General features: G+C 37.2%; 1 long non-coding RNA gene across 2 annotated transcripts in view; it reads right to left on the bottom strand.

The window, feature by feature from the left end:
* Positions 1–147: 147 nt before the first annotated feature.
* Positions 148–26,215, bottom strand: part of LOC107082538 — a 28,342-nt gene continuing 2,274 nt past the window's right edge. Inside the window, exons 2-5 of one of the 2 annotated variants that reach the window (XR_001481141.1) lie at positions 20,821–20,955; positions 19,995–20,295; positions 15,042–15,188; positions 148–311 (exon numbers count right to left, since the gene is read on the bottom strand). This is a non-coding gene — a long non-coding RNA (uncharacterized LOC107082538). The remainder of the gene's footprint in view (positions 312–15,041; positions 15,189–19,994; positions 20,296–20,820; positions 20,956–26,215) is intronic. The other variant, XR_001481140.1, reaches the window with a different exon arrangement.

The raw sequence follows: 26,215 nt of genomic DNA, 5'->3' as shown, positions 1-26,215 counted from the left end.
ATTCACCCCTCTCACTGATGGGGGCTAAAATGATGAATAGCCCAGAATAGCCTCAGGTACAGGACAGATTTAAGACAGTCGATCACAGCTTGCTGATCAAAAGACTGGAGACATAGTTGGATGATCTGGTGTTCTTAACAAGATCAGGTCTTACTGGATATGCAGGTGGGGCAGTTGTTAGCGTGCATCACCCATGTACGGAGGCCTTAGTCCTCAACGCGGCAGACCTGGGTTCGAATCCAACCTGTGGTCCCCCCTCTCTCATGGCCCCTTTCCTATCAGGCTAATGTCGAAAAAACAAGCCACGAGTGCTGTAAAAAAAAAAAAAAAAAAATCAAACCTAAAACAGCAAATGTTGAAACTTTATGTCAAGTATAAAACAGTAAACATGGGGGAGTGTTGGCCTAGTGGCTAGAGCAGTGCACCTGTGCTCTGAGAAGGTTGCAAGCACTCGATTTGATCCCCAAAGCCTTCACTCTAGGTTCCTGAGCAAAACCCTTAGCCCCACACAGCTGCCCGGGCACCACACAATGGCAGCTCACTGCCATCCATTGGAGGGGATGGGTTAAATGCAGAGAGTGAATTTCCCCATGGTGGGACAATAAAGAGATTTACTTTACATAAATCAAAAGAAACAAAGATCATATTTGAAGTTCCTCAAGGCTTTAGAGCCACTTTCATTTAATGTCTACATTGACCATTCAATGTCATGGCAAGAACAAGACAAAAGGCAGTGGCATTAGGGGGTTTCCTCTGATGAGCAGAAAGTGTCTTTCAAATGATAACATTGTTTTTAATATGAGTTGTAATTAAACTCAACAAATATTCTATCAGTCCATTTGATCAATTTGTCCTTTTATCATGTCTTAACTCCCTTTTTATGAGTGTCAACATTTTCCTATGTGGGGTTTTAGTCTTTTTAAAATTAATTTTTATTCCTTTATTTAGAGAAGGATAAAACACATCAGAGTCTAATGTTCTTGGCTTTGTTGTACAAAAATTATGAGATGGAAATGCTTGACTGAAGTACTAGTAAATTAGCCTGTGTTTTTCTGCAAACCTGAGAAGGCAGGACACCAGACGGGAGGGACAAGACAAGAGGAGACAGAACAGCCGCGCAGCAACGTCTCCTCACTCTGTGAGCCTCTGCGCACTAAAATATTGAGCAGCTTTTGTTTTGCCTAGTTAAACATGCACTGATGTGACACAAACTGTGAACAAAGCCATTGCACACGCACAGGAATCCTCTTTTTGTATAATTTATGATGCAGTGAATACTTCACTGTTTGTTCTTAACATAAAACATCCAGAAAATACCTGCTTTGAAAAAAAACCCTCAAATATAATAAAATATATAAAAGAATTATGGTACAGAAAAAATATCCTAATTATTGAATGAATAAAAACATAAATTACTGGCTTCATCTCGGAAAGATGGTTGTCTTCTTCAGAGTAAGATAGTATTCTGTCTTTTCTCTGTCACCTGCTCTGCAAACAAAGAACTGATGAGTTTAAAAAACGCCCTGACAGATATTTATGACTCTTTTTTTTTTGCATCTTTAGTAGGTTATTTAGCCGATAAGAGGCAACATAAGCATAATCTGAAACTCATTTGGAGGCATGTTTAGATGTTTTTCCAAAATATGGGTCAGGCTCTGGTTCCAGCTGGACTACTGACCAGTGGTTTAACCCTATTTAGACCCAAAACTTAAAGAAAACCTCCAACCCAAAGACAGGAAGCTTCAGAAAAAACAAAATAGATTACATGAAAATAAAACAACCAAACAAAAAAAAATAAGGGTAAATCTCCCCCTTTACTGTTAATGTCACAGTGTGTAGCTCATGTTTATCAAAAAATACTACTGATATAACAAAAGACCTAAAAGGATATGTTCCAGAACCACAAAGTGCCCTTTATATGTTAATTTTATTTATTTTTTTGTTAGAGAAAAAAAAATTTATTATATAACATTTATTCATTTTAGTTTTATTTATTCCTTAATCCATGACTGCTAACCAACACGGCTCTAATGCTTTTAGTTAGATTCATATGTTTTAAGATCACAACCAAATTATAAAACATATAATGAGTTTGATGACATCCCTAAAAGATAAAAGTCTCTTCCATAACTTGATCTGCACCTGGTAAAGGCAGTATATACGTGTGTGTGTTTGGTAAAGTGGTGCAGTATCCACACAGAAGAAGTCAGCTTGTTTTACCATAAGATGGAATGGATAAGTCCATGACAGCCTTTAAGCCTTAAAACTGAACCCACCAACTCAGCTGTCTAAATCGTACAGACAATGAGACAGAGATTCAGCAAACACATAGTGATCATCCTGTAGCATGAAATACTATTCACAGACACCCAAAACAATCTCTCTTACGGCTGGGAGCATGAATTATACATCCCTCAGGAGAATTGCTCTCTCTGCTTTTCCCCTTTTCTTCCTTTTGTCTTAAACTCTTCATAATGTTTCAGGTGTTTTTTTTTTCTCTCATTATAAATCAGTAGCATAGAATTAAATTATTAGAAGTTAACGCAATCATTCATTAGGAAAGGTTTTAAATGATCTGCTTCAAAGAGTGATGAGCATGACTAAGATTAGCAACTGGAAAAGGCAATTTGTTCTCTCATTAATACTTCCTCAACACGTGTGCTAAATCCGGTTTTTCTATTTGTAGGCCAGCATGTGTTAATGCATTCTTCTTTTTCCAGTTTATATGAAATGAATTAATCTAGAAGTGTCAATATCTGGAAAAATCTTTAGGATGTTGAGGCTGAACTGCATCAAGTCACTCCTGATGAATAAATTATTTCATATTAAACAAAAGGAACAAAATTTCTGCTGACATTCAACAAACACGTTTGCACAAGAGGTAGAGGTATGCTTCAGCGCAGCAACCTGTAAGTGTGTATATGGTGTGTGTTTATGTGAGTGAGTCTGTCTCAGATAAAACAAACCCTACATACAACAGCCCAGGGACACTCCAACCATAATTGTGCAGGGTGGCATTTAAGAAACACTCACACAACAGGGGTCAATTTCTCTTCAGGTCACTGAGAATGACATCATCAAACTACCATTAACTCGGCAAACAATCCTAGTCCTTCTACAGCTGTAGTGACATTGGATTCCTTCAAAACAAACAGTCGTCACCAAGGCTTTGCCCTCAATCTAAAACCATAACCTCCGAGTGAATAACAGAGAAATATCCATCTAGGTGGGATGGACTGGAGGTGAGGACAGGAGAACTGAAAATGAAAAGGCAAACAAATTCTTCAAAACCACTCCCACCCCCCTCACCTCCAGACTTTCCTCCTCCACCTAAAAGACACTCAGTTTTCCTTTAAGCTTAAATCTCAACAGACACAAAGAAGAATATACCATAAAGAGCAAAGATTGAGTCTTTAAGCTGGGTTTTTCAGAAACACTGTCTTATATGATTAACCTGCGTCACAGCCACTTGGTTTCACATTGAGTTGACCTATTAGAAACCACTTTGTTGTATCAGGTAGGCCTGACTGTGGCCTGGCATTAACTGTAGGCCAAGGTGTGCATTTGACATAAAGGCATCAAGAAAGTGCCCAGATGGAGCACACAGTTTTTCTGTAATAATAGCTTGAAATTCTACTGTTAAATAATTAATGTGCCCTATCTAACACAAAGTGGATGGGATGCAGAAAGCACTCTCTTTTCCTTCTTACTTACTACCGATAGGCACAATGCACATGATGGTGCTTGTGTTTCTTTGCTTTTATGTGTCATAGCATTGTATGCTCCTAGATGAGTGGACAAAGGGGAAAGCATTGTTTAAAAGCCAATGTAAAAGGTAAATGATAAAACAAGGTAAACAAGGAGCTGTCACATGTATAGTGTAGGTATTCACCCCAAGGGGAAAGCTGTTTTTGCCATTTCTACATTAAAAGGAATTTAGATATAGATATTATTGACAGGTTCTGTTAGTACAGAGATGTTGTGTGATATAACCTTTGAGGAGGCCAAAATGGTAATGAAAAAGGCAAAAAATTGATCTTAATGGCCAAACCTCACTATTAACGATTCATTGAGCTCATGTTGTTTTTCTGTCCTGTTTTTACAAGAAACAATCTTATTTGGCACCAAGGTGCAATAAAAGCACAGAGGCGTATTGGAGGTTATGGCAGGAGAAGTCACATGATCAATACCATCCCGACCCACCTCTCTTCGCCTCCTCCACTACTCGTCTTCCTTTCTCTCCTCACCACCTTTCCTCCCAATCAATTATCTTCCCCAAGTAAATAGATCTGTCTCCATGCTCGCTGCTCCCAGCTGGAACCTGATCTTCCTCCTCCTCCTCATTGTCCCAGCCAAGTCACAGAGCGAAACCGGATATCTACCAGAACACTACGGCAAACTCTCCTCCAGAATGTATTGAAGTGCAAAGGCTATAAAAAGCCCAATGACATCATCTTTGTATTCCTCAGTATTATATTTACTTTACTCTGACCTCTAAAAGAGTCTCAGATATGCAGCCTTCTACATGAGGAAATCGTTACGACTCACCAAACCCAAAAAAACTAACTTTTATAAAATCATAAATGTTAACCGCCTTGTTTTTAATAAGAAATACCTTTTTAAATTATATTATGGTAGCAAAATGGGTAATATGAAAACAAGAACTGTTCAGATAATAAACATTTAATGAATATAGGTTTATATTTTTTATTTTTTGTCACTATTCAAAATAAAATCAGATAAACAGAACTTGGAAATTATGTGAGGGAAGTTTTTTCTTAATAATCGGCATGTTTATGAGTCCAACCTATTGATTATTTTGATTTTAAATACATAGTAGAGAATGAGGCTATAAGCAAAGACATTTTACATGAGTAAAATTAAAATAATAAAATAATAAAAAAAACAAATATTTAGCTTTGTTTAATTAAAGTAGAAAATTAATATTGTTATTGCTCTTAATAATAATATACTGATTATACCATCCATCCATCCATCCATCCATCCATCCATCCATCCATCCATCCATCCATCCATCCATCNCCATCCATCCATCCATCCATCCATCCATCCATCCATCCATCCATCCATCCATCTTCTCCCGTTTATTCTGCCTATCTCTGGCAGTCTATTGACCAGAGGCGGGGTACAACTTGGATAGGTCACCATTCTGTAACAGCTGATTATACTTTTAACATAATCATTTTTCTAGTGTTTACATATTGATGGGTTGGAGTTTTATAAAAAGAAAAAAGCTCAAATAAATTTTGACTGTTGGGTAAATGTAGTATTTTTTTAGGTAAACTTAACAGAGCTCATGGTGTGTAAGCAAAATCCTTGTGTACCTTTGTTTAACAGAAAACAAAAAAACTAAAAATCCCACTATATTAACTGGGAAATAGAAATATTTGGCTTCTTCAGAAGGCATTTAGATTAACCAGGTGGAATTTACTCCTTTATTTAGACCTCCAGTCGAACTGTGCAGATGAGGCAGCACACATTTCAAAAATTGGCCCATTCCTCCTGACAAACCCAGAACAAATGAGTCAAGGTCATGGCCTCCTTTGCTCATAAAGCTTTGGTCTACAGGACTGAGATCAGAGCTTTGAGATGGCCCTTCCAAAAAATAAACTTTGTTGTCCGTAAGTCTATTTAAACTAAGAAATGTTGTCATACAATGCCATACGTTTTGAAAAGTTTACATGATCTTGGCTCTCCCTTACCATATTGCAGGGATGGAGTTTTAGTGTGTGAAAACTTCCCCAGGTTTCTTCCAAATGTAAAACTGACTATTATCGCTAGAGTTCAGTCAGACAGACTGCAGGACATGTTTTCAAAACTTAATGCCTGGTTGATGAGACAACTTGCACACTGCAATCTTTTATGTTGCTGATGAAGGTTCTCAGTGATCCAGGTCATAGTCATTCGGTAAAAATTCAAAAAATATCCACTGGACTTGGTTTCCAAGATTTGAAGACGTTTCGCCACCTCTCCAGGAAGCTTTCTCAATTCAAATGTCTGGAACCGCAGTGAGTTTGAGTCTTATATAGACTCTATAGCGATACAAGGCTTTGTCTATATAAGACTCAAACCCACTGCGCATCCAGACATTTGAATTTGGAAAGCTTCCTGGAAACTTCTTCAAATCTTGGAAACCAAGTACAGTGGATATTTTTTCAATTTTTACGGAATCTTTTATGTTAAATTTTCTTTAAAAGAGTGCTTTATCTCTGTGGGATTTTTCAGTCTACCTTCATATGAAACTTGTTTTAACTTTAAAAATTGCATTTTCTTACCATATTCAGCCAGGATCTTTCAAAGATCTGTTGGTTTTGTTTAGGCATGATATACACATTTTGAACCAGAAGCTGTTTATCTTGGGGACAAGCAATCTTTTTCTTGAACTTTGATATAACACATATATATATATATATATATATAATTTTTGGATAAAAATATATATATATATATATATATATATATATATATATATATATATATATATATATATATATATATATATATATATATATATATATATATATATATAATTTTTGGATAAAATGAATAGGGTACGTTTCTTTCTGCTATCTTGGCTGATTTATTTTGATTTTTTGATTTATAGATGATGTCTTATAAAGAACCAGTGTGTTTAAGGTGTTGCAGACAAGAGTTTTGTAATTGTAAATTTATCTAGGCATTATCTTCTGGGCTCTCTTAAATTCTTTTTAAAGGCTCAGTAATTCTCTTTATACCTGTCTAAATGTGTAAGTTAATATCTTAATAAGAATGCACACACAGCTTTTTTTCACAAATAACAATACCCCAAATGAACCCCACACCCTATTATTATGCCTGTTCATTGTACAAGGTGTCTACAACAGGAATCCCCAAGAGTTCTTGAAAATGAAATTGTTCATTCCATGAGTGCCACAGACAGAGAGGGTGGAGATGCAGGAAGAGCCAATCTATATCTCCTGTGACCCTCAGCAACATGTCGTTATACTTGCTAATCAGATTTAGAGACAACAAGTGAAAAGGATGGCCTCTCTGGGCCGTTTGCTTTTGTAAATGGATCTGCTTAATATGGGAGATTAATAGACTGCTATCTCATCTTCCATGCGATTGAAGCTATGATCTGGTTACTGGGAAACATGATGAATGTTGAGGTAGAGGTACATCTTAACTCTTTCAAGGCAGAAGGCAACACAGACTTGCAAGGTTCTGTTTGTTAAAATGCTATGTAGGGCAGCAGTAATGATGATGTCTGCAGGGCTGTTGAGTTATTAGCATCAATGTGTGAAATTGGTTTTTTTTCCAGCTCCCAGATGTGTCAAATTACAATATAATCTAATTCTGTAAGGTTGCTGGGAAGTAATTATGCCTGCCTTGGGTGTTTTGGGTGAGATGCTCGCCTCAGTTGAAAGTATTCAATTAGCATCTTTATATAAGGTGTGCTTTTTCTTTTTGCTGGGATCAATACTAGAAATCTCTATGATCTTAAAAATCTAATCAGTAGAAAAAATAGTCCAGATTATTTTGTGTGGGGACCTGCACTGGAAAAACGACCTAGAAATAAGTAAAAATTTTCTCAAATTAAGTGTATTTATCCTTAATATGAGTAGGTAAATGAGACAGTTTGCCAGTTGAATGAGTATTTTTACTCTTAAAACAAGATAATTGGATAACATGCACTTGAAATAAGACAATGCAATTGTTTTTTCTTATTTTAAGTGTAAATTGTCTCGTTTGATTGGCAAAATGTCTCTTTTACCTCCTCAAACCAAGAACAAATGCACTTATTTTGAGAAAAAAGAACTTATGCAAATTTAGATTTTTCCTAGTGTGTTAAGTTATGAGGAAGAATTATCTGCTGTCAGTGGCCAGATGTGACTCAGTTTGAATAAAAAATTTATGACTGATTAGACAAGGAAATGCCTTCTTGGAACTTACAAGAAAACAAAACAAATAAATAATGGCCTAGTGTTTAGAGCAGCATGCTTGTACTCTGAGAAGGTCGCAATTACCCGTTTCGATCCCCACAGCCTCCACCATGGGTCCCTGAGCAAGACCGTTAACCCCACGCTGCTCCAAGGGTGCCACACAATGGCAGCCCACTGCTCCCCAAGGGTATGGGTTAAATGTAGAGGTAAATTTCTCCAGTGTTAGAACAATAAAGTGAAATTATATTAACTATAGATTAAAAATGTTTGTAATAAGAATAAATCTTCTATTGCATTTCAGTGACTATATACAGCATGATCAAAAAGTTAATCTTTTTACAAAATCTAATTCAAGAAAGATAAACTTTGTTTTTGTTATCTTTGATAATATTAGCTTACAGCAAATGAAAATTGAATTCTTAGCCTATTAAAACAGTATGTAAATGCACTGCTATTTATGTGAACCCAATATTGAGGTTATAGGTCTTTTTGAATGAATTACTACATAAATAGCATGATGTTGAGTCAATCAGGCTGTTGCACTGCTGAATTATAAAGTAAAGCCAGGTTACCTTTTAATTGTTACTTTTGATTGTTGCACCTGGTGTCTCTCATCATTCTTCTGACAACAACCTATAGATTCTTTTTTAAGTTGAGGAGAGTTTGCTGGCTAGTAAAGAACAGTGACCAGTCAGCAAACTGAACATTGAGGATTATAATTATTAACTCAGAGGGGATTATGTTACCCTGAGCTATCTCTATAGTTATGCTGCTATAGACTTAGGTTGCTGGAGGACATAGGTACCACTTTTCAACATTTCATTATACTTCTACTCTCCAACTCTACAGTATTTGTTAGTTCCACTTCTAACTTTATATTCTCTCTCTTTTTTCCTGTCATTGTGGCCAACCTGGTTCTTGTTTGACTGTGGCATCATCCTGGAGGTGGTCATCAGCAACTCACATTATGTCTGATACCTGCTAGTCATAGCTATGGGCTCATGGCATGAAAACCAGCTCATATTTGATCTGCTCTACTGTGTCTTTCCTAGACAGAAGCATCTGTGAAGCTAATTTTCGATGACCTTTTCTAACACAAAAACTATTTTAGAAAGTGATTCTATGTTCCCTTTGTGTTTCTTCTATCTCCTTGAACCAATACTCGTGCTTTGGCAAAATTCTGCTCACAATGAGCCTTTTAGTGCTGGTAGTTACTTCTTGTTAAAAGGGAGTCTACTAATGTATGCATACATGGTGTGAGTGATTGCTCCAGAGTCAACAACAAAATGCAAGCAAATATCTGCTGTCGCCACATGCTCATCCAGGAGGAGCGATGCCAGAAATCAGTTAAGTTTCCCTAGATAGAAAACTTTAAACCAATCTGTCTGAAAGACTCAAACGAAATATCACTGTACAGTAAACAGCCTTAAGATGAGGTCTTGAACTGATGGGATAGAAATAAAATTAATAGATTATACCAAGCATTGGTACTTTTGATGGAGTCAGTAGGTGCAAAGACTTGCTGAAATGAGCACCTCCATATTGCTTGCAGAGGAAAGCATTAAGCCTTAATGCTTTCCTTTAACTTTAAGACCCCTTAATGATTAAGGGGTCTTAAAGTTAAAATCAGCTAAAAGGCTCTGCTGACTTTATACTTGAAAGGAATTGGTGGATCAAAATCAGCAAATGACATGGCCCCCAAAACATCACATACTGTGGAAGAGTAACACTGGACTTCAATCAGTATGGATTCTGTGCATCTCCACTTTAATTTCAGACAGTAAGATCTTTACATTAATTTAACAGCCAATGACCAACCCCTTTCCTCCTCCACCCAGGCAAATAAGATGTAGCATTCTATTTACAGTCTCTTAATACAAGGAAAGGCAAAGATCCAACCAATGTCCATCATCCATAAGTATGATAGTTCTTGAAGCTTTGACTTCAGCCACAAACTCTTTAATGTCCTTTGGTACACAACCTTTTTAGTGCCTTGTTTATCCCTGTAATTTGTCAACTTTTTTTCTTCCACTTAGTTGTCCTTTACAACTGCAAATTTTTGTTATAATGGAAAGTTAAAACTTTTTGGCATAATGTCTTTGTAGACATAGCTATATATTAGGAATATTTTTAAGAGTGGGCTTTTTGTCGTATTTGTTAGCTGTAAGCCAGTGTCATCAAAATTTAGAGAAATAACTGTTTGAAATATGTCATTGCTTTAAATGAATGAATGCATGTGTCACTTTTTTAAATCTAATTGTTAAAAGAAATTTGCTCTCTGATAATTTTCTATTTTATTGAGAGACACCTTTAATGGTAAATGGTAAATGGCATGTACTTATATAGCGCCTTTATTCAAGTTAGGAGACTTGACCAAAGCGCTTTACACTACATTCATTCAACCATTCACGCACACACTGATAGTGGCAAGCTACATTGTAGCCACAGCTGCCCTGGGGCTCACTGACAGAAGCGGGGCTGCCGTACACTGGCGCCACCGGGCCCTCTGACCACCATCAGTAGACAATGCAGGTGAAGTGTCTTGCCCAAGGACACAACGACACTGAAAGTCGGAGTTGGGGCTTGAACCGTCAACCCGTCAACCCTTCGATTTCAGGGCAAACTCCCACATCCAATGCCACTGTCGCCCCCAAGTGTTTTATCTTGCTACTTAGTAAAAAACAACACTGCATAGCTGTTAAAATTAAGGTTTTGTATAGTTTTGTTCAAATTTTGTTAAATCTAAAGTCAGTTTAAAACTCAATGCAAATTTGGTGAAACGATCAGAAAGACAACATCCAGAAAACATTAACATATAAAGTGTAAAATGAAAACTAACACAATAATCCATACCCTCACAGTGTATCTAAAGACATGAATATAGAGGTTTAGGGAGCAACACAGTGATCCAGTTTTTTAAAAGAAAACGTCTTAGTTACAAACACATTTTATAATTTCAGTTCCATATTCCTTTGTTTTTCCTTCCAGCATGTTGTTCAATCTGTGTAAAAACTACACAGAAAATCTGTCAACCCCAACAGAGCCTATTTAGTTGCTGAAGAACCATAATGGCTGATGCCTTGAAGGCAAACTAATTATCAGGTACTTAACAGTCCGAACCCTTTGATGCATGATCTGCGAATGAATTGGATGCACATAAACAATTCACCTACTTTTCTTTATTAAATTTGTTCATTATGTGTTTCTCTATTTCTTCATCCTCTTACTTTATCTTTATGTGTTTCCTTTCATTTGTTTTCAACATGTCGCTGTTCTGTTTTTTCTTGTTTCCCCCCGTTCAGAGAACCAGCTGGGAAACTGGCCTTGGGACACAAGCTAGCAGCATGCAACCATATGTTAGATATTTTAAAGGAAGGTGTTTTTGTGTGTTTAAAAAAGAGACAAGGGGAGGAGGGAATACTTGCTGAAGTACACTACAGTGTAACAGTTAAGTAGGACATTTATCTGGCAGTGGTTTGTCTTCCCCTGTTGTGCTTGGATGTGAGCAACACTAAGAATTAGCGGTGCAAACACATGCACATTGACTGCAAAAAGCAGAGACAGACTGCTGAGAGCGACTTGTTAGAAACACTGACACAGTTGCTCATTAGACAGTTTCTTCTTGGATTGGGGCCAAATATCTGCAGGTCACAACTCATTGAAGTAACAGGCATTGTAAATCACTGATGTATTGAAGTGCTGAAAAGCAACACAGAACTGTTTCATCATTATTTACTCTACTTATGTCACATTTTGTGTATGACTGTAAATAAATATACAAAGCGTAAGCAGACATGCTAACAACTTTCATGAGTTAAATCTTTACTTCATCCACAGCAGGACTGGAATCCAGTTGTACAGTAGTGCGATAATATGCTTTTAAATTGCAGCTAATTAGCCTTTCTTCAACTTTATTATAATTTCAAGTATGTGACTTCTTACAATGACATTTACTGACTACAATATATTTACTGTTTTTTTTAAGTGGACTGTAGGTTATCTCTACTAGAGTAAACTACCAGTTGATAGGAAATAAAGTAAGATCTTTACTTAAGCTTTGGTACACCTCTCATTTCTAAGCTCATATACTAAATTTTGTTAAATGAAAAGCAGTGATGGCTTCAAAAAAGTGTATCTTCACTTTGCCGCTTGAAGTAGTGCAGACAAATAAAACCAAGGGCGTAACCTAAGAAGAGGATTGCATTCTTAAACTACTCTTTGCTTTTGTCAAAGTACAAAAACTCAAAAGCATATTTTCATTTCAAAAATTCATCTCTTATGATCTCTTTAAGGTTATACAGGCCTAGTCACATTGGATTAGTCTATTGACTGGTTAAAAAGGGCAACCATAAAACAGGCTCTTGTAGATTTGGGACAAACTTGCTGTGAAGGTGTTTAAAAGTACAAAAGTAGCCATTCAAAATTTCTCCACTTTCCTTTATGGGCCCTTAGCTGGTCCTTGGCTGGTCCCCTACAATTTGTACTAAAATAATATTTATGTCATGATTTGTGGACATTAAGATCTAATGAGATGCGTCTATTCCTGGTCAGACCCTGTAATTCAGTGAAAGGATGGAGTCACAGTAAAAAAAATACATTGGAAGTTGGAGGGGATTTTGCTGCCATTCGGCTGGCTTTTGACTGGGAAAGGCCATTTTGAATGGCTGCTACTGTATAGAGGATGATCTTTTATTTCCAGGTGGATCATCTAAATAAGTGGTCCTCCTAATTGTCAAGCATTCTGGTGATATATGTTTACATAAGGCCCGTCCCGTTAGCTATCTTTTTATGCTCATGTGCACTTTCAGGCATATACCTGTGGCAAGCTACGGTTTCAGACAGTCATTAAAGCTCACCTTTCTCACCACCGTTCTTTGAAAATGGTCAAGGGTCGTAAGAGAAAAAGTGTGTGAGTTTGTGAGATGAAAAGAAAGGACTCAGAAGATGCAGATATATCCCTAAATGCATTGCGCAGAAAGATCTCCTCGCAAAGCAATATGGGATTTGCAGACTCACCGCTGTCGGGTAGCGTTTAATAACAAAGATGGCGCAGGCACTGCGCAGTCGAGGAGGAGTTGCGTGACCACCACAGCAAAAAGCAGTGATTATCTGTCTGAATGGTCAGTTAACTGAGTTTGCTATAAAGTACTCTAAAGTCCCCGCTCTATATAGTGATTGATGAATTTAAGGGTTAGGGCGGAGGTTCGGGCACAGTAAGCTTGTATGAGCTATGAGAACAGTAACTTTTTAAACAGAGCATGCACGAGGAGAAATGGGCTCATGAAGGCTCTTGCACAAGCATTTTTTTTTTAAGTGGAGAAGGCGGGACTTTTAAAAACTCCCCAAAATACTCCACAATACCTTTAAATTGTGAACACTTTTACTTCAAGTTTAAATGCACTAAAATCTGTAACAATTAATGAAGGAAAACTGCTACAATCTTTTTTTTCAGTCATATCTACCCATCTAAGTTGACAATGATGATCTGAATAGTATGATAGCCTGCTTACTAATTTAAGGATGCCTTCATAAGTGATAAATTGTCTGAAGTCAAATACGAGTTCTGTCAACATCAATGAACTTCAGGAAGATCAGGAAGGCAAATTTTCGCTCATTTGGTGCGAATATGCCTTTTTTTTTATTTAGTGGTTATACAGAAAAATGTCAGTGTTGCTGTTTGCCAGCTAAGGCTTGACAGGGGTTAAGCTAGGCAATGAGGTTTAGACATCACATAAATCCGTTACTAATTAAATATTTTACATTTCTTTGCAATCACACCCAAAGAGCAGTATTAGTTAGATGTCCTCCATATATGGTCAAATTGAAGAACCATTTTAGTTATTCATTTCAATGCCATTCACTCAAAAATGGTAAAATTTATTGTTGAATGTGTTTAATAGCCTTTAAATGTATTTGTTTTGTTCTTTTAGTTCATTGAACAAGTTGGGTTGGAGATCATGTTTTCTCATTAATTCTTGCAGAAAACCAGGAAACTGTAAAAGGTTCACACACTCACTCTACTTGTATTATCAACAAGCCATAACTGCTTGGGAAACTGGAATAATTCATGAATTTTAGGACATGCCATGCTGTCCTTTGTCCCCCTGTCCATACATTTATGTCCTCATGCTTTTTTCCCCTAAGGGTAAGAGTGAAGGTCCAGCCTCCATTTCTCATTAACCCACTGGCTGGATAAATCAAAGAGCAGGGCAGACAGGAGACCCTCAGCCTTGGCCATTCAGATAACAAGAACACCCTACACCATTCATAGCCTACAGCCCAGTGATATATGGATCTGCGGAGGCTAATAGCAAAGTATTGACAGGGAAATGGTGTGCTTATCCTGCTCCTGCATGCTGGGGAGAGGTCCCCAAAGCAGATGGGATACACATCAGGGAGAGGGAAAGGGGAGGAGGAGGGGTGAGTAGATGAGATAGAACTGTACTGGGAAAAATAGGTCCTTTATTGCTTTATTTCAGCTAATTTGTTCCTTAGTTTGAGTAGGGAAAACTGCTTTACTCTTCTTTATGTGAATGTTTAAGGACTGGTTACTCCTAAAAATCTGTAAATTACATGTACTGACTTCCAGAGTACACCCAGAAGAATATAGTCTGAATGTCTGCAAGTACAGCAAAGTTAGGACTCTTTCATATTAAAATAGGCAGACTATCCTAATATTTAGAGGAAAGAATCAGTTAATTCAACAATTTAAAATAATCAATTATGAGTTCTTTTTAACTAGTCACAAATTTGCTAAACTCCAAAAGTGAGTTTGAATTTGATCAAGTTGTGTGTTGCTTGTAAGGCTCTACTTGAAGAACATGATTTAAAAGAACATCTGTGATTTGCGTATTGAGTCTAAAAATTTTTTTAGCCAAGAAGTGAAAAGTTCCTGAGGCAGCAGAGATCTGAAACCTAAAGACATGATGATTAACACAGAACCAGAAAGAAACATTGATCCACTAGTCAGTCATTTGCGATAAGTCTGTAATGTAATTCTTTCTCTTTTTTGAGGGGGATAGGTGTGTGTGTGTGGTTTTGGGAATTTCTGCGAAATTCTTTCTAATTTCCGTCTTGCTTTTCCCTTCGATCACTAACCTTCTCATCCAAGCTGATGGTTCTCTAGACATCCCCAAGCAGAGCACTAGGAGGAACCAGATCAGTTTGTGGTTTTTGGAGAGACATCATGACAGACAGAAACGATGCTGGAGGCGAAGCTCACTGTCCGCCCAGGCAAGAAAGGAACTGAGGAAGCAGAACTGCAAGTTAGTCCATAGACAAGAAAAAGCTAGTCTGTACTACCAAAATAAGATGTATTATCTTCTTCTGTTCTATTCCTGATGTTCTGGAAGCTGATTAACCAAAAGCTGTTTTGTGAAGCTTTTAATTCCTCCTCTCAAACCATTGTCTCCTTAGTCTGACTTATGGTTCTAGAACTTATAATTACACAACAAAAAAACTAACTTTTAACTTAACCAACTGACCAACTAGTTAATCATTAAGAATAATAATGCAATTATTCTAATTCCTCTCGTGTGGTTCAAATAAGCTATGACTCTATCACAATAATTATTAGCTCTGGATGTTGTCTATTTATTAAATATAATATATTTGACAGTTGAATAAATGTTTTTATTCCAGGAAACATACAGAATATGACTGCTTCTTTAAATATGCAATAAAAATGGTTCATTGGGGACGAAATGATTCATCTTTTAGTTATTTTAAGTGATGATTATAATATTAATTCATTCCAATAAATTATGATATTAAATATTTAAATACATTAATTCACTAAAAGTTTATAAGCTAGATGGTTCACTAGGGTATGTTTTTATAGACGTAGATCTCCTAATGAGATTCAAATCTACATGTTGCACAAAATAACCTCAGAAAATTTAAGCTTAATAGGTTTCAAATTCATTTTAAAAGCATATTGTTAGATGTTCTCTGAAGAGATGTTTGTACATTCTTAACAGAGGTATATTCTTCATGCCAGCACACAGAGCTACAGAAATAAAACACAAACAGGCTAGAGCAAATAATAAGTTTCTCTAATAGGAGCCAATAGATCACTATATATCCCTTCTCCCAGTGGTGGAGTCTTTAATGCTGGAGTCAGTAGGTTATCGCTGTGGGCGCTGCACCTCTTTCCCTTATGTGCCAGCTTTATCAAGTACAAGCAATTCTTCTTGTGATGTGGTGGTGGATGCAGGAGATGGGCCCTAATGACCACACTTCATCACCAACCTAAGAGAGGGTGCAGTGAGAAACTTGCAGCTTCTGATGTCAGATAAAGATGTGATCCATGTGTTGTTATTAGACTACTGGGCATAATTCTGGTCAGAGCCTGACTTGAACCACACCTGAAGAAGTTTAAGGTTATCATGTGATTGGAAAATGCCATAGAGCACAAAATGAACTATCATAAGGGGACAGACAGAATGTTCTTAACAATATAAGCAACTTGGATTAAATTTCTGGCAGATGGCAGATGGCAGATAACTTATAGCCACCACTTACCCTGTGTACAATGTTGATCAGCAGGAAAAGAAAGAAAGAAAGAAAGAAAGAAAGAAAGAAAGAAAGAAAGAAAGAAAGAAAGAAAGAAAGAAAGAAAGAAAGAAAGAAAGAAAGCAAGCCAAAGAACCAACACAAAGTAAATATAACGAAACCGAAGGAAAAAAAATACATAACTGTGTTTTATAGATATTATTAATATTTTTACAAATGAAAAATCAAAAATAGTCTCCTTTTCATATTCCATCATCTGTACCTTGGTGGTCATAAAATACATACTTATCAACCAACTGTGTTTTGAAGTCAAAGAGCTATATTGGCAAAACAGGACAGAAAAAAGAAGTAACACAATTACTGAGTAGATTCAGCACTGTGTAGTTTAATCTCAATATAAACCCGGCAGCACTTTGAAGGCCTCAGGGGTTTGTTAGCAAACATTAGAGGACAAACAACAATATAAAGAACAAGGAACACTACAGAGAGGGAAAATGCTGTAGATTGAACAACAGTAATGCAGAATGACACAAATGATTAACCTGCTAAGCGAGGGCTGTCGACCTGAACTGACAAGTCAGGGAAGGAATGCAGCTTACTAATCAAAAGGCAGCTAAGAGGCCCCTGGTAACCCTTGGGCAGCTGCAGAGATCCACAGCTCAGGTGGGAGAGTTTATTAACATATCAGTTCCTACATGCACTACAAAAAAGCAGGCCTTTGTGGAATAGTAACTGGATGAGAGCCATTGTTAAAAAAACTGCCAGTTACCACATGTGATATCTGGAGATTCTGTTGCTCAGGTAAGATGGGGTAATGTGGACTACATGCAAAACGCTATGTTATGTAGAAACTTAACACTGTACTTCAGTCTGAACACGGGAAGCTGGTCATAGTTGAGTGGAAGAAACAATAGATGAAACTAAATACAGGCAAATCTATAGGAAGGAATCATGTTAAAGATGGCACCTGAACGTACTAACAATGCCACAATAAGACAAGTCAACAAAAAAGATAACACATACTTTAGAAATCCATGTGGTTTAGATCAAAGTATTATTTAGATGACGATTTTTGTTAAAGTTCAATTGAGAATCCATGGCCAGGTTAAAAAAATAAGTCAGTAGGTGTTCTAAATCTAAATTTCAATATGCTTTCAAAATGAATAAGCAAAGGAAAAAGATTTCTAGATGTGCTAACTTGGTAGAAAAACAGACCAGGGGTAATGGTAGTAAAAGACGTTACAACAGTACATAGCATTGCCTCAAGTGGCAATACTATTCATTTAAGCCAAACCACACTTTCTAGGTCTACTTTGCTCACGTGTTTAAAGCGATGTTTCACTTCTCCTCCAATTCATCATTATTGCGTCTTAAACTGCATGAAGTCCCAAGTAAAATACACAGAAATTAAAGGCTGCAAAGTGCCTAAATGTTCATTTTTTTTTTGGCAAAAGAAGAGTTAAGTAAAGTAAATCTAAAGTAAATATTTCCAGCATGGGTTGATGGGAACCTCTGCAGTTGCAAGTTCTGTATCAGTGAGTAATAGAACTAAACAACAGACTGTCATACCATTCTGTTTGTTTCTTAATAGGGGAACACAAATAACCAAATATACATCTGGATGTCAAGTGCTTAACTAAGGCCTGTACATGCTCATGATTACCCACTTGACATCTTTATAGTTTCATGGCAGATATCCTCTCCAGTACATTTAGGCCCAGAAATAGCAAGCATGCCAAGGTGCCCCTGCAGAGCTGGTGTGGGACATCAGAGTTTTGTGTTGAAATAATTAGCCTGCTTAGCTACCATCTGGGCTGGAGCTGCTGCTGTGTGTCATGAGCCAGGTGCTTCATGGCTAATACTACAGAGAGACATGAAGCAGATGCTCATGTATGGATCTGCCCAGCCTGGCACAGGCTGGATTCAGCTAATCCCAGCTAAATTTTGAAGGAAAACCACAACAGGGAATAGAGAGGAGGCTGGTTCTGCGTATAGCACCATGGAGCATTCCTCTAAAGCCGCTTGAGCAATGACAATAAATTACAAACATAAAAAGTTAACTTTCTAAACCCCAAAACATTAAATGCTATGAGACTGCATTCTCACAAGGACTTAATCTGAGATCTATCCATTTCATCTGGCATAAAACCTGAGCTAAACGATCAGTACCCTTATCTATGAGACACAGGGACTGTTTAATTGCTGCCTGTTCTCCCCACAGCTTAAAATCTAAAGAGGTATAAACATTTTTGAGCAGTTCAGTAGGCCAGTAACTTGATAAGGCCCCTGGATTTACTCGATGATCTTAGAAAGTTCCTGAGCAAGCAGCAGGCATGTGGTTGTTGTTCCCAGAGGGCTGGGAAACCGTATCTGCCCTGAAGGAGCATCCTCTTTGGTAAGCACTTCTTATCCAGGCCATCACTGCAGGCTGATAGCAGGAGGGTAATATCCAGTAACTGCAGCTTTATGTGCGATCCAATACTCGGATCAATCTCTAGGACAAGGAGGATTGCCATTAACCCCTGAGATTTTTTTTAAACTTTATTGTTGCTCTTTTCTTTTTTAGATACTAAAGAAGAATTTAGGAAAATATGGAAAAAAAATACTTTAAAACTGAACAGAAGATTTTAAATTGCACAGAAAAACATTATTTTAGTTAGAAATATCATGGCTGATCAGCAGGTTAAGGCAACATATGGCAGGTTTGAGCAAATTTACTTTCTTTTAGCACCATAGGTGAAATGACACAGAGATTCATCTTTCTGTCTCTACTTCTCTTTGTTTGTATTCAGGGATGTGTTAGACAGTGTGTACGTGTAGAGAAAGCCAGAGAGTTCTCAGCAGAAACAGTGTGAACAGAAAAGAGATGGGACTTTGTTTCAAACTCTGGATACTTTTGGGAGTATTGTCCAACATACTCTTCCATGTGACTGAGAGAACAAGGAGCTAGACTCAACCCAAGACTCGTGCAGAATATAAATCCATGCCCCTAAAATCATTGAGCCATTTTCAGAATCATGACACTGATAAAAGGTCACTTTGCTTAAAATTCAAATGTAAACAACTGTTAATAGGAAAATATTTTTTCGGTTCATCAAATTTTTCAAAACTGATCCAAAATGTTTTTGCAATGAATTATTTTTTTCATAAAATTAATTACACAGCATCCAATATTCATTTTAAATTCATACAATCAAACTAGACAACCATAAGAAAAAAAAAATATTATATATATAGATAATTTTTTTCTAATGTGATATTTTACATTTGTAAAGAGATTAATAACTAAACACATATTGTCTCAGTGATAATACTCAGTGATAATAAATCATTTACCTAATAGTATGAATGGTGGTACAAACTGATAGAAGTATTTTTATCAGTAATGTTGATTTTTTTTCTTGTGTAAGAAAAGCACAAGAAACTTACAGAAAAAAACTTTTTGATTGAATAAATACAACAGACAGAAGCTAAAAGAATTTTTTTTTTTTAAATGTGTGTTTTGGTCTTTAAAAAAATGTGAAAAGTCTCACTTACCTTGACTGTTTCCCTTAATTGGCAGGTCAAGACCCTGTAGTTTGATCACAGCTGCAGAACAAGATCCTCTCATCTCCACAGCAAATGTCAGAGGCCACTAGGCTGCTCCTTCCTGCATCAAGGTCCACCAGCGTTGGTGCAGGACAGCCATCGGTCTGGCTGGCGGCGTGTCAGCCCGAGAGGACCGGTCATCCGGCCTCTGCAGAGACGAGGCGGACGGGCACACCGGGAGAGGAGCTGAGCCGGACTGGGCTCTGCTAGAAGGGTTTTTCGCCTCTCCTTCCCTGAATGAAAGCAATCCCTAAGAGTGAATGGGTAATGAGAGACTGGCTCCTGAGATTTTAGCTTTCTTAATCATGTTCATAATTAATTCAAGAACATTGATAATTTCATTACATTCTTTTTGTCTTATCAATAAATGATGTGCCTGCACTTTTGGTCTTGTGTATACGGGGAGAGAGGGAGGAAGAGAGGGAGTGAGGGACAAGAGAAGTAATACTGCACTAAAAGCACAGGAGATGGAAAATGATACAAACAGGGATGTGGTAATTATAATCTTTGACCAAGCCACTGGAAGCACAATATGAAGTCAAGTGGGTACAAATAATTAATAAGGCCTCCTGGTGCGTGTGAGTGTGTATGCGTAAGCGTCTGTGGTACAGAAGCTGGGGGCGGGTGACAAAAGTCTCGGTCCAACAATATTTTACCGAACCTTGGAGTGTGTTTTTTTTTTGTTTTTACAATAAAGAAACAAGCATATTTTACATTTCACACTCACAAACATTTCTAACAGACAACCAATTATGCACTAGCCTTTTATCCTCACCTTAAAACAGGGGTTGATGCTGCCTCATACTGCCCTTCAGATCCAATAAGATCTCAGATTTCAGAGGCAATAATGCACTGATGCAGTTTTCAGAAAGACCCCTCTCCTCCTGCCCTCCTTTCCTCTTCACATGCCCTGTTAGGTCATGCAAAGAGAAAGAAAAGGAAGGGGAAAAAAAGAATAAATCAATTTTCTTTGCAGCACATATACTTTCCATTAATCAGCAGCAGGAATAATGAGATAATATGCATTTTTAATAGTTCGCCCTCAGAATATTTAACAACCCTTCACCTCTGTACATGCTATGTGACAGTGCTTTATCAGTTGATCTTCCTGTTTAAAGATGATCTGGAAATAGAACTGGGGGGTGATAGATATCGCTTTTTGCTAAAAATGATTGTGACGATGATTGAGGGTGAGAAAGATTCTGACTCACAGTCCTTTCATTTGCTCTGAAACATGACAAGTAAAGGGATGACTACGAGCTCCTTAATCTGACAGTGAGAGATTGACAATGGTGCTGAAGGTCTAATCCTACATCTGAAAACGGTGGTGGAATTTGGTGATGTGTTGTATTGAATCTGAGGCCATATATGATGTTAAAACAAAACTGTGCTATTCCTTTGAGCTCTGAGAGGTTTTCGTTCACAATGCAGCTTTCATCTACAGCCAAAAACTCTTTCTACCGATTTTATTTGCACTTATCTGTGATAAAAAAAAAATACCAAAACGAATAGTATTTTAATAAATTTGGGATGATTTGAAAAAAAGTAGTGCTGCAGCACAACTGTAACACTATGTAATTTGTCTTTTTCTAATGGATTTCTAGCTTGTGAGACTATAGCACAGATTGGTAAAGCTATATGAGGCATTAGAGATTCAAGTACTTTATGTCCTATTTATTCCTTATGTGCCACAGGCCCCCCAGTCTTGAGATATGACCAGCTCAGCGCAAGAAACCTTTAATAAAATAAAAAAAGTAAAAAAGGGGAAAATAGTGATTTACAACAAGCCATTTTGACAGTGGATTTGATATAAGGTGTTCATAGCAAGTTTTGCATTTTGTTCCAGGTCCCCTTACACACATTTTAATCATTTTTATGTGATCTATGTATGCAGCACTCATCCTCTCGTTGTCACCCAAACCCTCCAATGTGTCTCTCTTAAACAGATTGCTACAATACTTGTAATGATGGTCCTTCCCAGCTGCACTGCAAGAGAGGGGAAGGGAGCAGCAGGCTCTAGTATTACCATAATACTCACTCCCCCCCCCCCCTGTCCCAAGGGTCCATGTGTGGCAGCACTGGGATGTGGGGTAACTCTGCTAACTGCTGTGGAGGGGACTCAACTGGCTGCTGGTCCTTCGGGCTTTGTGAATTCGTGTGAGCGTGCCCCGGCCATGTGTGTGCGAATTTGTGTTTGAATGTGACAGGGCTGAACCTGCCTGTGGGCAATGTAATAAAAGCGCCACGCTCTGCTGCTGGTGATGGTGGCATTGCTGCTGTAGCTGCAGAGAAGGGGATAAATATAAAGCAAGGCCTGCATCGAGGAGGAGTCAGCCCCTCAAGTCACAGCTTGACTTACATCCTAATAATTAGGCTCCTTTCCAATAAAACGGGGATTTGTAGCCATGCATCTCTTTTACTTCTGTTTGCAATTCTGCAGTGAGGAAAAAAATGCAAGATCTGCTGCTGGATCCGAGTGAAGCAGCAGCCTTTGGGAGATTTGAATTTTAGCAACACTGTTGCCGAAGTTCAGGAACTTGTATCTGGTAGAATTTGTGATTATGGGTTATTTTTATTAGCTGTTAAATTAGACTTAATTATTATTTTTTTTACTTTGACAAAGTTACAGGTATTTTGCACAAAAACTTATTCACACCCCCTGTCTGAATTACAGCCAATCAATAGAGAGCTTCCTTTTACATGGCATCCTAAACCATGCAATGTATCATAGTTACATGCAGTTCTTGAGATCCTGTTTCTCAGATCTTGTCACTGGAATACAGCGTTAATTTAATCTGACTTTATTTTTTTATTCTTACAAATTGTTGCAAATGGATACAAGGAACTGGTCAATTAGGCTGACAGGTGCCCTTTAGTAACACTGAAAGGCTTTCTGGTTAGCACTGGTTCCCACCGAGTGTGCGTCTACTATTGGACTAAAGTGGGACAGAATCAGACCAACCAAACAATCATCAACAATTATTTCTGGACGAAATCAAGACTGTGACGGACTGACTAGAATTAGCCTAAAAACCAATGTCAATATGATGTCTGGTGTTTGGGGGGTTGTGTTCCCTGGATTGTTAAGAAGTCTGTGGTAAACAGTATAAGGATAGAGGCTCTGCCCTATTAAGGAAACATCCGGCCTTGATTGAAATTCCATAAAGCCGTGTGGAATAATGTATCATCATTAAAAAACTCTTGAACTTTGACCAAATTTCAAAAATCACAATGAGCGTCGCAAAAATGAATGTTGTCATTACTCACAATAAAATATGCTGGTGGCGGCGTCATGCTGTGGGCTTAGTTTTCTTCAGATAGAACTAGATGTTTAGTAAAAGCAGATTCTGAACAATTCATAAGGCCAGTCTATTTCACTCTTAGTCTTAGAGACTTACTCTTAGACAACATTTATTGTAATTTTGCATACATAAAGTGTATGCAAAATGAAACTTTTCTATTCAGCATTATTTCTCATTTTCTCTTTGACAGATTTAAATTGTATAGGATATATCAAACATTAAAGAAGAAAAATGTTTGTCATTCATTTTTGAAATATGAAATTTTAACAGGTGTGTTTGAGAGCGGCGGTCGTATCTCTTGTTTTAAATCTGACCTCCTTAGATTTCAGGCAATGATGATGTCTGGCCATTTGAAAAATCCTCTAAAGTCAAACTGAGCTGGAGATTCAGGGCAGTGAACACACTGAGGCAGGTGGGGTTATGTGTGTGGGAGAGGGAAGGGCTTCGCAGGATGGTGGTCCAGGCAGGGGGTATCAGGCTAATTAAAGCAAGCATTTGTCAGAGATTAAGCTTTAAACAGAAAAGGTCATCTGAGCACAAGAGCGCACTGTTTCGCTGCTGTGCTCTAAGGGCAGTCTAAACCTTTCCAAGCTAAATGGTAAAGATGCTATTTAAAGGGGGAGGGGGCGAGATCCTGACCAGCGACAAGACTGACACTCAGGTCATTGGTTCTTTACTGTCCATTACACATGCTGGTCAAATCTGGCAATCGGTGTCATTTAGGGATGAAAAATAAGCACCAGGACAAGATCAATAGATGCAGCCATCTGTACCAGCTGTGATTAATTGACTGTCTCCAATTAATGACTGGCCTGTTGCAAAGCAATGCAACCTCAGCAGAACAATGGTTATTTCTTTTATTTGAGCCTGAATTTGTTTATTTTTGCCTACAGATTGTCAGAATTAATTCATTAACCTGTTCAGGCAGGATCTGTTGGTTGAGTGTGGAAAACTGGAAGCTCTACTGACGGCATCTCATATTTTAGGTGCTCTTTGAAGTCATTTGCTCACAAGAAATAAAGGTGTGCTTGCAAAAATTCACATAGTTTATTTTAGTCCACAAGACATACGTTCTAAAAATATTTGAAAACCTTTCTTTCATTATGTTTCAAAAGTCTGTATATATTAATACATATTCTTGGTCTACAGAAATCCTAAGCAGTAACACAGAATAATGCCACTTAAATTGAAGTAACATTTCATTACTCTCTGTAATTTATCTAACCAAAACTTATTCATCATATACATTTACTCTGAGCAGAATAACATCAAACCACTGGGGATATGAGGAATGAGTAGGAACAAGTGGTGGCTTGTGATCCATTTAATAAACCACTGAAAACAGTCCAACAAGTACTGGTGATGCTTTTAATCTAGAATCAGTGTACAAGGTTATTTTGCAGTCAGTCGATTGTAATCATATTAGATCCTGAGAAGATGTCCTAGTCTTAGATACGACAAAGCACAGGACATGTAACCTCAGGCATGAGTAATGACCCTTAAAGGGTTATGCTGTGATACAGATGTAATTTAAAATATTTTTAGTGGAATGTATGCTAATCTAAGCCACTCTGAATAGATATTTATAAATTCAATCATTTTCATCCGAGGCTATGACTTGAAATGAAGGTAAAATATGACCTTTTTTATATGGCGGGACTTAAATGGATATTGGGATGTTAAATTGTTTTGCAAAGCACAACAAAAAAAAGTTTAATTACAAATTGAAACAATTTTTCCTTTGTTGTCTTATAAGATCGGTTAAAGGGAGTATATATATATAATAAAGAGAAACTGCATATATTAGTATTTTCTTAACATTAGAATCTTTGATATATCTGGTTTTCAGCGAGCCTGTGAGATGCAAATCACTGCCTAATATTAGCAGGTCTCTGTGACATATATTTATGAGTTTTATGAAATTCAATAAACCAACTTTTTCACAAGCAGAGGAGTTTCTACTATGCGCGTACACAGTCCTATTTATACTCATGGTAAGTGCATCACAGCTTTAAGCACAAACGTTTTCCCCTTCATAGTTCAACACATTTAAAATGTTCCCAATTCATGTGCAGGAATCACAATCGCATTAATAACCAAGTGAGATCTTAAGTTATAGCTAACAGAACAGATGACCAACGCACACAGAATGATCACTTTCAAGCTCTAACCTTATTTATAGCTGAGAACGTTATTACACATCAGTGAATGCATAATAAATAGAAGCTCTTTGGTATTTTGTGCTTCAGCAGTCAATATCCTTCTGTTTATTGCTCCAGGTCTATTGATTGTGCTTTTTTTCACATTGATATTTACACAAATGTTTTAAATTATAATGTTGCTCGCTTATTATAGCTTGTTAGCCCATTGGGTTGGTGAGGCAGACTTTTGATTTATCTCTACTGCTAATTTAGTCTCCTGACTCGCATCAACTATGTTTCAAACAGGAGATTAAATAAACGTATTTTATCACTTTGTGCCAAGTGGTATGGTAATACTATAAATTACAAGCTAGATGGCAAAGGGAATATGTCTGCTGAATAAAAGAAGAAAAAAAGCAGTTTGAAAAAAAAATACTAATACCACCAATATAACTGTAAAATAAAAGAGGATGATTTTAATATTTGGATTTCTCACTATTGAAATAAAAAGTATGACACATGAATAAAGTAAATAAGAAAATTAAATCAAGATTAGGATTTTACTAATTAGAAAAAGAGTAAATTCTCATTAAAATGAACACTATAGTGTAAAGCTATAAGATTGATTCCAACATTAATGTTATTTTAGGAATCAAGCCTAGCCATGAAGATCTAACCAGTTGAGTGGGGATGCATTAACCTTTGATAGCCTTGTGCACTCCTCTGC

This window comes from Cyprinodon variegatus, unplaced genomic scaffold (assembly GCF_000732505.1).
Source record: "Cyprinodon variegatus isolate N-32 unplaced genomic scaffold, C_variegatus-1.0 Scaffold55, whole genome shotgun sequence".
Classification (NCBI taxonomy): Eukaryota; Metazoa; Chordata; class Actinopteri; order Cyprinodontiformes; family Cyprinodontidae; genus Cyprinodon; species Cyprinodon variegatus.
The sequence above is the reverse complement of the archived record's forward strand: the minus strand, read 5'-3'. Positions and strand labels throughout refer to the sequence as shown.